The sequence below is a fragment of the Anabas testudineus genome, chromosome 18 (genome assembly GCF_900324465.2).
Source record: "Anabas testudineus chromosome 18, fAnaTes1.2, whole genome shotgun sequence".
NCBI classification, from domain to species: domain Eukaryota; kingdom Metazoa; phylum Chordata; class Actinopteri; order Anabantiformes; family Anabantidae; genus Anabas; species Anabas testudineus.
Window position 1 is genome coordinate 4856188 of NC_046627.1, and position 11316 is coordinate 4867503.

General features: G+C 43.1%; 1 pseudogene; it reads left to right on the top strand.

Moving 5' to 3' along the window:
• Positions 1-243: 243 nt before the first annotated feature.
• On the top strand, positions 244-10442 carry LOC113168163 (annotated as a pseudogene).
• Positions 10443-11316: the final 874 nt, after the last annotated feature.

Below are 11316 nucleotides of genomic sequence, written 5' to 3' on the forward strand. Positions count from 1 at the left end.
CATGTTCGTGCTCTCTTCTACTTTAGATAAAAATAAAGTTGACTACAGAACCAGTATCCAACTCCAACAAATAACCTGTGAAAACAGTTTCTTCACCTTCCAACAGCTGCTTCTCTGGAAATGGCTGAAAGTGAAACTAAAGTTTTATCTGTAGTGAAACAGACGTGTCAGTTGATAATCAGGAGGAGGAAAGTGCCAACTGGCTGTGAAACGACATCCTGAAGCTGTTTCTGAAGTCTTAGTTTACTAAGGACTGGCTCTGTGGAGACTATGGTTGTGGTAGTTTTTACAGGAAGATGAAGATGTTGGTGGTGTTTGTGATTCTCGTGCACGGTAAGAGAAGTTTCCTCCCTCTCAGTGATCCAACATTGGTTCATCTAGGTTTCAACTGTTTGATTACATCATTACAACATGAAGAAAAATGAATGTTTTTTTATTGTTGTTTTTGTTTTGTTTTTCTTCTTTTCTGGCTCATGTATAAAAACCTGGATATAACCAGAGTATTTGTTTTTACATTTAGATGTGACTGAAAACTTTTTTTTGCTGACAGAGAATTGAAAATTTGAGTGTTTGAGTGAACGCACTTTGAAAAGATAATTTCCTTTTCATTTATTCAAATTATTACTATTTCTACATTTATATCCACACATTGTTCTATTCTGTTCTATATGAAGGAGCATCAAGGCCAAGAGCAAGATTTTTACTCTTTATTTTGCTTTTAGAGAATAAAGGGAAATGTTGAGAATAAACATTTAAGATTAACATTTAAATTAAAGAAGGAATTAAAACTACCTGCTTAGACCATGTGCTTCAATACAAAATGCAAAATAGCTCATCTAGACAAAACTGGACTTGGTTTTGTTACTAGGACATTATTTTTCTTTAAGCTCATAAACACAGTGTAGTAATACATATTACTGATTGATTTTTGTGAAAATTGCATCTGTTCAGAAGGAGAAACCAAACAAACTTGGCTGAGAGGTGGCTGCAGTTGAGTAAACAGATATTCAGGTCATGGATGGATGGACTGTGTAATACAGAAATACAGAGAGGATATGTTGCATTAAAAGACAAGTAGTTTTATGCTGAAAATGTGCACCCCCCTCTCCGCCACCCCACCCAACTGCACCCAGTATGTAAACTGCCACACAAGGGACAATAAAACTCTGGACATTCTATATGCTAATGTCAACAGCGCATAACCTGGTTCATCTCTCCCCTGCTTACACTCTAGTGGTAAAACAGCAGACACCACAGGTTAAAACAGTGAAGATCTGGACTGAGGAGGCAACAGAGCAACTAAAGAACTGTTTTAACACCACAGACTGAGACGTTCTCTGCAGTTCACATGGGGAGGACTTGACAGTCTCACACAATGCATCACAGACTACATACATTTTTGTGTGGGAAAACACCGTGCCAACAAAGACAGTGCTGTGTTTCTTGAACAATAAGCCCTGGGTCACACCTTTCCAGTCCAGGCGTCTCCTCCAAGCTGCAGCTGTTCACACCTCAGCACCAAGCAGTCCACTCTGCCCTTCCTCAGACCACAACAAAGGGACCCCCCCCCAACAACCCACAGCTTCAGACCAGCCACCACCCACTCCCCTCTGCCTCACTCTGAACCAGGTCAGGAGGGAGTTGAGGAGGACAAAGGCCAGGAAGGCAACAGGCCCGGATAACATCAGCTCCAGGCTCCTCAGGGAGTGTGCAGACCAGCTCTGTGAGGTGCTCCTGTCCATATTTAACATGAGCCTCAGCCTGGACAAAGTACCAGTTCTCTGGAGGACTTCCTGCCTGGTTCTGGTTCCAAAACCAAGACCCGTCGCCTTAACCTCCCACCTGAAGAAGGCTATGGAGAGGATCGTCCTCAGCCACCTCTGCACCCAGTTGAGCTCAGCACTGGACCAGGCATCGAGGTGGATGACGCCACCATCTACCTGCAGTATCGGGCCCTGTCTCACCTGGAGTCCCCTGGGAGCACTGTGAGAGTCATGTTTTTTTTATTTCTCTAGTCCTTTCAACACCATCCAGCCATCACTGCTGAGGAGGAAGCTGGAGGTGGCAGGCGTGGACCAACATCTGGCTGCTTGGACCATCAACTACCTCACAGACAGGCCACAGTTTGTGAGGCTGCGTGACTGTGTGTCTGCTATAGTAGTCTGCAACACGGGGGCACCTCAAGGGATTGTGCTCTCCCCTTTTCTGTTTACACTGTACACATCTGACTTTAAATACAACTCCTACCACTGTCACCTACAGAAGTTCTCAGATGACAGATCACAAAGCAGCCGAGGCCAAGACCGACTTCAGAGTAGCATGTGACCAACTGCAGTCTCCATACGCATCCCATAGGGCAAACGGTGGATCCAAGCGACGAGATCTCCAGCCAGAAGTTGGGCATCAGGACGACTCAGTCAGGTCCAGAGGGCAAAGGGTGGAACGACGTGTAGCTCGACAGAGAGACAGGAAGAGGGAAATAGAGAGGTAGAGAAAGAGAAGAGGAGAGATGGCAGTTAGTTGTATTCACAGTCAGATAAAGTTTGAGGTGAGATAAAGTTTGAGGGGATCATCTCTGACTTTGTGGGCTGGTGTGAAAATAACCACCTGATCCTAAACACAAGCAAGAAGCTGGTTCTTGACTTCAGGAGGTCCCCTCCACCACACACCGGTGAACATCCAGGGCTCAGACATTGAGACTGTGGACACATTTAAATACCCTTAACAATAAACTGGACTGGTCCAGCAACACGGACGCTCTGTACAAGAAGGGTCAGAGTCGCCTTCACCTGCTGAGGAGACTGAGGTCTTTTGGTGTGTGCAGACAGCTGCTAAGGACTTTTTATGCCACTGTGGTGGCCTCAGTAGTCCTCAGTAGTCCTTTTAAGTCTATACTACTACTACTTAGATTTTTTCTCCTCACTGAGAGAAAAACTCTCAGGCTCTGTCTCATTTGTACCAACTGTCTCCACGTCTCCATCAGTCTCCCTCTTCTCTGAGTGTGAGTGAGATCATGCACCTCATCACCAACAGGACAGAAAAAAAACTGCTGCAACACAACGGACTTCTTTAACAGGACGTTTCTCTTCACTGGATGTGACATCACATGATGATATGATCATGATTTCAACATGTTAACATGACAAAGTGGAAATGACATAATCTGTGTCCCTCAGGTTTTCCCTCCATCACTTTAGAACCAGCAAACTTGGCAGAAAACCCGAATCCCAGCACAGGCAAAAGTGTCAATACCAAGTCTCCAGGCTGAAATCAGCACTGTTTTCATCTTAGACTGAGAATTTACCTTTGTCTGTTTCACCAGTTCACAAGCATGATGAAGCCTCTCTGTAAAAACTCACATAGTCAGACCTCTTACTGTGTGGACAGACAAGTAAAGACCTGATGAACTGTAGAAGGATCATCTCTCTACAACAACACTAGCTCTACCTAACCACAGTGGAGTTTCTGCAGTCTGCAGAAACAGTCGAGTACATGCTTTAATCTCAACTACCTTAGATGGAACAGATGATTCAGTTCATTCACAAACAGCTACAGCGTCCAGACCCACTCCCAGATTCACAGATTCTCGAAGTGGAGCAGATTTGTTCCGTTCAGATAATACTGGGAAAATAAAACCAGTATTTCATCATAATATGACACTAAATAGTATAAAGCTTGTTTGCTGTTCGCATCCTGCAGATCTACTGAACTACCCTGTTTAGGATCCAGTGCTCCAACATCTTGAACTTACTGTGTAAAGACTTTAGTTGTGATCTATCTGATCTGATGATCCCAGCTCTGTTCACAGAACCACCTTCAGTGGACCTGGTTCTCTCCCCTGCCTCTCAGCTGCATGTTTGGATGGATCTCTGCTGTTTGTATTGGTTCATATACTGTACTGAGATGTTCAATATCTCCATAAATCAAATATCACCAAATGTATCTGCTGCTTGTAACATTACTTCAATTCAATTCAATTCAATTTTATTTGTAGAGCGCTTTTTACAATTGACATTGTCACAAAGCAGCTTTACACAACCAAAGAAACTATGGAAGTTTACACGAACAGTGCATGTGTATAAATCATAATAATCAGATTGTCCCTGATGAGCAAGTCGAGGGCGACGGTGGCAAGGAAAAACTCCCTGAGAAGGCAACAGGAAGAAACCTTGAGAGGAACCAGACTCAACAGGGAACCCATCCTCATATGGCTGATTACATGCTGTGTAGGCAGCAGTCAGTCCAGTATAACAGTTAATGTCTTTAAGTTAATGTGGAGTCCAGTTAGTTATTGCAGGCTCTGGTAGACCAGTCTTCCAGTGTTCCAGTCCTGGACTATCGAGCGTTGAGTCGAGACCTCGGAGAAACAGCTGCCGACGTCCGTCGAGGCCACGACCGTCTTCATGGTAGAGTGGAACCAACCCCAGTCACCACATGCATCCAATAGGGACCATACAGGGGATCCAAGCGACAAGATCTCCGACCAGAAGTGGTGCACCAGCATTAGTGACGTGTAGCTCAACAGAGAGACAAGAAGAGGGAAAAAGACAGAGGGAAAGGGAAAAAGAGAGTGGAGGAGAGAAGACAGCATCTAAACATACCAGTTCATGATAATGCTCTACGTCCATGAGTCCTTCCCAAATCTATTTGCAAAAATGCTTGACTAAATAAATAGGTTTTTAGCCTAGACTTAAGTACTGAGACTGTCCCGAAAGCTGTTTGGAAGGCTATTCCATAACTTTGGGGCTTTGTAAGAAAAAGCTCTGCCCCCAGCTGTAGTTTTCATGATACGAGGTACTGACAGGCAGCCAGCATCCTTTGATTGATGTAGGCGTGGTGGATCATAAGACACTAGCAGTTCACTTAGATACTGCGGCACGAGACCATTTCTTCTTCTTCTTTCGGCTTTTCCCATCAGGGGTTGCCACAGCGAATCATCCTTTTCCACCTAAATCTATCATGAACATCTTCTACCCTCACACTAGCCAACCTCATGTCCTCTGTTAAGACATCCATATATCTCTTCCTTGGTCGTCCTCTTGTCCTCCTTCCTGGCAGCTCCATCTCCAACATCCTTCTACCAATATATTCACTATCCCTCCTCTGAACATGTCCAAACCACCTCAGTCTGGCCTCTCTGACTTTGTCGCTAACACAGGCAACGTGAGCCGTCCCTCTGATGTACTCGTTCCTTATTCTGTCTAACCTGGTCACTCCTAAGGAGAACCTCAACATCTTCATCTCTGCTACCTCCATCTCAGCCTCTTGTCTCTTTCTCACTGCTACCGTTTCTAACCCATAGAGCAGAGCTGGTCTCACCACTGTCTTGTACACCTTTCCTTTGAGTCTTGCTGACACTCTTTTGTCACACAACACTCCTGACACTTTCCTCCACCCAGTTAATACCATGCTTACAGATTATATTGCCCAGAGGAAGCATGTAGAGGGAAAAAGCAGGGGGCCTAAAACTGAACCCTGTGGAACACCAAACTCCACTGGAGAGCATGTGGAGTAATCGCCATTTAGATCTACATACTGATAGGGATCAGTGAAATAGGACCTAAGCCAGGAGAGGGCCGTTCCCTTAATTCCAACAACATTTTCTAATCTGTGCAGGAGAATACTATGGTCAATGGTGTCAAAAGCTGCACTGAGGTCGAGTAACACAAGCATAGTGACTCAACCCTGATCAGAGGCCACTGGGAGGTAATTTACTACTTTAACAAGTGCTGTCTCTGTGCTGTGATGAGGCCTAAATCCTGACTGATAGAGTTTGTGTATGTTATTTCTATGAAGATACGAGGATAGCTGCCCAGCTACTATCTTTTTGAGAATCTTTGAGATAAAGGGGAGGTTTGATATCGGCCTGTAATTGGACAGCTGACAGGGGTCGAGATCAGGTTTCTTGATTAGCGGTTTAATAACTGCTAATTTAAAACACTTTGGGACATACCCACAGCTGAGTGAGGAATTTATGATAGTCAGCAGGGGTTCTATTATAACATTACATTAGTTTGTTAAACCCTGTTGTGGAAATTTTCATCTGCTGGTGAAGAATGAAATAGAGACTTCTGCCGGCCGACAAAGTTTCATTCTTTGCAAAGAAGGTCAATCAACACTCGAGCGGTGAGAGTGAAGAAAGACACTGAACTAAGGGAAATAAGGGTTTTATACCTGGGAACCCCCCCAGGTTGGTGCCTCCACCTTTTGTCTGCTGTAGGTGTTGTCACTATCTCCCTGGGATGTGGGTTTGCAGGAGTTTCCCGCAGGATTTCACACCCAGGTGATAGTTCCTGAGGCTCAGACAGCATGATCAAAAGACAAAATTTGTTTCAGACTTTGGTGAGAAAACAGAAGGTTGGAAGTTAGATACCAGGAGATACAAAGAGCTAAATTCCCATTACAACCCACATGATCCATAAAGTCATAAATACCCTGAGAAAGTACTGGAATTTGAAAATTGGCCTGGAATGTTTTTGAAAAGGCCGGAAAATAAACATTCCAGACAATTTAATGCAGTTTGATGAAATCAGTTGAAATCATGATGTGTTTTTTTCAATGACTCCATGTTTCATTAGGCTGTTAATGTGTTACAGAGAATAAATAACCATTAATATTTTTAATACTACAATAAATAAGAAATTCCTCAAATGTACATAAAATCTAATGTCCTGGTATCTGATAGTTTAAAGAGCAGCTGCACCATACTTTTTTCATTCATACACTTTGGTTTAGCATGTGATGGTGATTTTTATACTAAATGTTGATTTAATAGACAAAAATTTATGACGGAGTCTGACTGAAGATCTGCACATACTCGTGCTGTATTTAAAGTTGTTTAATTTAGCTCCACATGTATCAGTTGCAACAAAGATTTTAACATTAATGAATTAATATTTATAATTAAATAATATCAAAGATATAAATCTGAAAAGAGCTTTAAATAATAAGAACATTTTGAATATGTTAACTTTTAGTAAAGTTATTTAAGTATAGTTTGATGCTAACACGTTCCTAATATGTCTGTGTCCTCACAGTTTCCCAGCATGCCTCAGCTGTGGTCATGTATGAGGGGGACCACTTCCTGCTGCCCTGTGAGTTTCCCACGTTTGAACTGGACGACCCCACAGTGGTGTGGAGCCGCTACGATCTCAGTCCTTCAACCGTCCACCAGCGTCAGCAGGAAGGTGATGAACTTAAAAACCAAAACCAGCTTTACAGAGACCGAACATCGATGAGGACTGACGCCCTGGAAACTGGAGACCTCAGTCTGAACCTGACAAAACTGACACTGTCAGACAGTGGAACCTACACCTGCTCCGTCACATCAGCAATATGGGGAGAAAAGAGAGTGACAGAGGTCCAGCTGCAGGTCAAAGGTCAGTAACAAACCACAACATCTACTGCAGAAACAGGTCAGAGGTCATGTTGTTCTTTATGTTCTCCACAGAACGATTTCCATCCTGGGCCAAAGCTGTCCTGATTCTCCTGGTTCTTCTTCTTGTTACTGGGGGTCTTTTAGTATATTTCCGTCAGTACTTCATGTCAGGTACGTCACTACTACATTACCCATAATGCTGATGGTTCCCATCTGTCCACTTGTTGCTCCTTGACTGTGAAGACAGACTGAGAGTGAGGAACCAATCAGAACCACACTGAGAATGAATCAGTGATCATTAGTTCCTGATGACTGTAGACAAGGAACTGATCCGTTTCTGTCTTTATCTCTGTTTGTTGGAGAAAAACTTTTTCTCAGTCAAATCTCAGTAGTTCAAAGTTCATTTGTGAGGATGAGGATTTATTGGAGTTGAGTAGGTCTTAGTTTAGTGTGAGGCAGCAGCTGGTTCAGAGTTCATCAGGATGGACTCGTTAACAAAGTGATCCGTTTGTAGATGAACAGAGATCTATGAACTCATCAGAATGCTTCCTAGAGAATCTCAGAGTCTGTTCTCAGGTAACTTCTAATTACTGACTGATTCTTTCATTGGATTAGTTTCTGACTCACTGCTCAGTGAGGTCTGGGATTAGAAGAGAAGGACGGGACAGTGAGGTCCTGATACCATCAGTGCTGCTGTCTGTCCACATGATGTTGTGGTTTGTTGTCCTCTCAGTCTACCAGGTGGAGGTGGATTCAGGGGTGGAGTCTGTCCTGCTTCCCTGTAAAACCATAGTTTGTCTGCCTGGAGACGCCAAAGTGGAGTAGAGGGACAGAGACAACTGGAAGGTCCATGTGTATCAGAACGGTTCTGATTAGCCTGAAAAACAGCATCAGTTTTTCAGAGGTCGAACAGAGATGAAGAGAAACCTGCTGAAACCTGGAGACCTCAGTCTGACCCTGAAATACCCCACAGATGAAGACATAAGAACCTTCACCTGCACCGTCTACAACAGGGAGGGAAACATCCTGATGAAGAAACAAGTGGAGCTGAAGGTCAAAGGTCAGTCTCTTTGCTAAGCTAAAAACCAAACATGATTATTAAAGACCAGCTTCTGTAGAACTCATTCAGTCCTGATCTTAATGAGCTTTAACTTGATCCTACAACCATGATCCAATCAAATCTGAGAACCCACCTACTCACATACATCACATCAAAGTGCTGCTGTTGAGGCGAGCTTCCTCTGAGCTCCAGCCTCCACAAAGACTCAGGTATCTATTAGTACTGTGAAGAAATCCACTTTATTCTACTGTGAAGTCCAAATGATGTAGTGACTCTAAAGAAAGAGAACAAATGATGTGTGAGGGAACATTTCTAAACCAAAGGCTCAGCATGTTGTTAGTGAGGGACTTGTTGCTTCATCATTCAACTCTGCTTCTTTAGACTTTAGTAAAGATCCTCCTCACTAGTTTTTCGTATCTAAGAAATCAAACTAATCTGCTGTGAAACAGAAATATGTGATAGTTTCATATGTCAGTTTCAGTCAGAAGGAAATATCTGGATTAAGGATTTAGCAAATAGGTACAAAGCTGCTGCCTTCGGGTGCTGTTGGAAAATCCAACTCTGATAGTAAAATTAACTAGATGTGATTTATTTGACACTTGATTTTCAAAGTGTGTGAAAATGTGAGGCTCCAACATCTGCAGCTTCTCAACACAGCATTTGAAACCATGGTAGCAGCAGAGTTTTCATGTTAATTTCTATTCAGGAAGTTATGGAGCAACAATAATGGAACAAACCAAATGAAACCAAGTGAGGGAGATTATTGTCTTGAGGTTCAGAAGAAGCCAAACAGTCACTTTTCTCTAGGTGAATGTATCCAGCAGCACAATGAGTCACATTTGATGGTGGTTCAACTTCCATTCAGGAGTTAGAGTTTGCTGCCTTCTAACTTCTATACTTTTTTCATTTACACAGTAATTTACTGTCATTTTTTTTTTCACTCCCACTCAGTTTGACATATTTAACCCAAACATCAGTATTTGGTTCATCACCTGTTTCCAGCTTTAACTTCATTATTTAACATTTTAATGACTTTATTTTGAACATTGATTTAACATCTGATGATCTTTGTCTAAACTAAATGTATAATTATTATTTTAAGTTCTGTGTTTGTGTTGTTTTAACAGTTTATTTAGTAAAAATAGAGAAACCAGTAAGTCATTTGGTAAAACAGGTTCATCCATAGAACCACAACACCCTGTGAACTGGATCTATCTACTGGCTCCATGGGTCAGTGCTCCACATGTATCTATAAATGTCTTTTCTTTGAGTCTCCAGATAAGATCCAGGTGACAGAAGTAAAACTAAATCACCTCAGGTTCTACAACTTCCTTCAAATCACTTTACTTCAGGATCCAATCAGATAGTTCCCATTTCAAAGCAGAATCAGGAACATTGTTGTTCTATTGATGGAGTTGAACAGGAGTTCCATTAGTCTGTATCATCCAGTTGGACTGAAGCAGCTGGAACTTAGGATGAACTGTGTCAGAGCTTTAACACCAGTTAAGTCAGCTGCAGACAGGAAAATATCTGGAACCAATCAAACATGTTTTCACCCCAAATATTTCACTTCATACCCTCAAAGAAAATGTGCCAGTGCTGCTGCTGCTGTCTGTCCACAACATTTTCTGCTCTGTTGTCCTCTCAGTCCAACAGGTGGTGGAGGTGGATTCAGGGATGGAGTCTGTCCTGCTGTCCTGGAAAACCACAGTTCAGTTACCTGAAGATGTTAAAGTGGACTGGAGGAACAGATTAAACTGGAAGGTCCATGTGTATCAGAACGGCTCTGATCAGCCTGAAAAACAGGATCAGTTTTACAGAGGTCGAACAGAGATGAAGAGAAACCTTCTGGAAACTGGAGACCTGAGTCTGACCCAGTTTAATAGTTTGGATCAGAGAAAGATTCAGAAGGTTTTAGTTTCTAGATTTCTGTCCCCTGTGACCTTCTGGTCTGATCTGGTTCTGTCCTCCAGGTTTCTCTCCAACTTTGTCCTCATTCAGTAAAGTGATTAAAAACTGCTGCTGCTGTCTGTCCAGCTGATGTTGTGGTTTGTTGTCAGGCCGTCAGACTGTCAGGTGGAGGTGGAGGAGGGAGTGGAGTCAGTCCAGCTGCCCTTCAGGACCACAGGGGACCTCCCTGAGGACATATTACAGAGACATTACAGTGTGGTGGACTGACAGTTACAGGTTAGTCCATAAATATCAGGATGGCTCTGATCAGCCTGAAGAACAGGATCAGTTCTACAGAGGTCGAACAGAGATGAAGAGAAACCTGCTGGAAACTGGAGACCTCAGTCTGACCCTGAAGAAGCCAAAAGTCAGAGACACTGGAAGATACGGATGTAGAGTTTCTGACATGGAGAAAAACTTACTGAGAGGGAAAATTGTGCTGCTTCAGGTCAAAGGTCAGAACAAAGATACTTCTTTTCGACTTCTGTCTCTCTCTCTGTCTTTTCTCTCTACATGTCTCTCTCTCTCTCTCTGCTATGTGACTGAGAGTTTGGAGCGTTTTTCTGAGTTTTTTACAGTTTTTCTTTCTTTTTTATTTATTTTTTTCACGGTGGTGTCTTTTTAACGTGTTGTTGTACAGTCTGGTCTGCATAGAGGGGGGGTTGGGTTTTTTTACGGGGTTTGTGTGTGATTTTGTGTCCGACCCGCACGTGCAGGTGGAGGTATGCTCTTCACCGAGCTGACGAGGAAGCACGGCCTGAAAGTGGCCGCTGCCTCCCGGTTCTCTGTGAATGAGTGTGTGGTTGCTGTGGTTGGTCCACAATGTGTTAAATCGGCTGCGAGGATGAACGGCTTTGTCGTTCTTTTCATGGACAGCGTTGATAAAGTCCACCGGCTGGTTGAAAGTGCTGTTGTGATCAGTGACTCC